The following is a 2,454-nucleotide window of genomic DNA, read 5'->3' as shown; positions in this document are numbered from 1 at the left end:
TTATCTTCCCAGTAAGGGTGGGTGATGAGAGAAGAAGAGAAAGAATCTGGAATTCAATGTTTTAAAAATTATTATTATTGTTATTATTATTATTATTATTTTACATGCAATGGGAAATAAGATATACAGACACTGGGGTATGGAGATCCATCTTGCCCCACTGGAAAGTTGGAGGAGAAATGAGGGAGGATATAGGAGAGATCATATTGGAGGAGGGGTATTCATTGGGATTGCTGTCCTGGATTTGTGGATAGGGGAAAGATGGGGAAAAATGTGTAACTTAAAATTTTGTGGAAATGAATGTTTTAAACTAAAAATAAACATAATTTTTTAAAAGAGTTTCTAAATTAAAGAGTTTGGAATAGAACTTTTTGTTTTTGTCCAAAATTCTTTAATATAAGAAGGAGGAACAGAATTAATTTTTGTAGCTTTGATTGGCTCCACAGCACCTGGCATGCTCTAACTTTTGGCCCTTGGATCGGATATATGGCTTGGGGTGTCTGTGAGGATTGTCTGAGCCTTCTCAAAATGCTTGTATACCTCATGGCCCTTCATGGTACCAGAAAACAGGACAAGACCCTTGAGTGAGCTCATGGACAGCTAATCAAAGGTGAGGATCTTCCCACTAGCCTTGAGTATGAAGCTCTGGGCATTGCTCTAACACAAAGGGCACACACCTTCAGCTTGGCATCTTGAATCTTCACATCATCTATCACAGTCCCAACAACCATGGTTGTCTTGTTTTCCCCATCAGGCAGCTTCATTTTTCTGATCATGTGGGGAGGGGGAGAGGGTGGGTGGATAGGAACAGTAGGTCCAGCCCAATAATAGCCTTTTAAGTACAACCTATTGAAAGTTAAGTTGGTTCTATGGGTCAGGAACCAATAGCACTTCACTAGCAGCCACAGGTAGATGTCCTGACTATTGGGTTCCTTGTGCTGGACTTTACTACCCTTGTTATGGAGGATGTTAACTCCCATGCTGGAGTGCTACAGCTCACCAACCCTAGGATAGAATTGCCAAAAAGTAAGGGCAATTTCATGATATAGTGTTTCCTGGATAGAAGTTAGTCCATTGCCACGCCCACCCCCCAAAGTCTGTCCTATTTCGAATGCAAATGGAGTGAATCACTGGTTCAGTGCAGGTTTCCTTGCTCAGCATCTCCCAAAATTCATTTGTCTTTTAAAGTTCAATGGAACCACTCAATTCCTATGAATCTTAGGATTACTATGTAGAACTCTGCAATACAGGAACTCTCTGTAATGTTAATGAATTGTCCCCAATAGAAACCCCATGTCCAAATCCTTTCACTCATAGAATAGACTCACAAGTACTTCATGTTTTTATCTAATTGTGGATTTCTCTAAATTTTCTTACTTTCTGTACTTCCTTTGGGGTACAATCAAGGCTGTCCTTTATGTGGCATATAGTTAATACCTTACTGCCTGTATAGGAGCTGAGGACCTCTTTTATCTACATTTAGTTAATTCTTTACCATCAGCTGTACTCCAAGTACATTGGGAATTTTTTTTTCTGGAATAGTTCCAGCTAAGGGACTGTGAGCCCAAATTAGAAAACAAACTTCTTAATGGATTTTGGTTCATATTAGGCCATAGTCTTTGTAAGGATTGGGGCGAGGGGATGGTGGGACAGTAGGTCATAGATAACATTTTATCATGATGAATCCAGAAATGCAGCTTTTATTTTTCTTAACCTCCAGCCTGATAAAGCATTCTCTATCCATCAACATCCTTGCCTTGGCTGGTGACATTACTATGCTTTAGCTTAGACACATAACCCTTTGGGAAACATAGTTCAGACAGTTTCTCCCAATGAGTCATGTTTTCTTAGCTCCAAGCAATGTCAAACATGATGTCCTAGGGATGTTTCTCTTTGATCATACATGCCCCCATATACACATACACATACACAGTATATGGTTATGATCCCTTTCTACTTGTACTTAGCTAAAGGTATAAATATATATATATATACACATGTGTGTATGTGTATGTTGTTATTTTGTATATTATATATGTATGTATGTCTGTATAGATGTATAGATAGATACACAGATCGATATATAAGTTGCCACATATTACATATATTCATGCATATATACTTCTAGCTGAGTACACATCTTTTATGTATATGCATAAACATTTAGCTACCTACATATATATGCATGCACATGAACAATATATGAAAATATATATTTATATGTGTATACATGTGTATGTTCTGGACAAAATGAGAATACCATAAAGTTAGAATTTGGCCAGAATGTCTTCACATTAACCAATAAACTCTGTTGTATGAAAATAATATATCCTGAGAGAAATTCTACAACTTTGTAATTATTTCTAAGCATACACACACACACACACACACACACACACACACACACACACACATATATATATATATATATATATATATATATATATATATATA

The 2,454-nt window shown here is 37.0% G+C and overlaps 1 pseudogene; it reads right to left on the bottom strand.

Annotated features, from left to right (window-relative positions):
* Positions 1 to 415: 415 nt before the first annotated feature.
* On the bottom strand, positions 416 to 980 carry LOC138169824 (large ribosomal subunit protein eL18-like; annotated as a pseudogene).
* Positions 981 to 2,454: the final 1,474 nt, after the last annotated feature.

The sequence above is a fragment of the Petaurus breviceps genome, unplaced genomic scaffold (genome assembly GCF_028583685.1).
Source record: "Petaurus breviceps papuanus isolate PSGF00001 unplaced genomic scaffold, PetGlider_PUasm1.0 126, whole genome shotgun sequence".
Classification (NCBI taxonomy): domain Eukaryota; kingdom Metazoa; phylum Chordata; class Mammalia; order Diprotodontia; family Petauridae; genus Petaurus; species Petaurus breviceps.
Note: the sequence above shows the minus strand (reverse complement) of the source record. Positions and strands in the feature narration are given on the sequence as shown.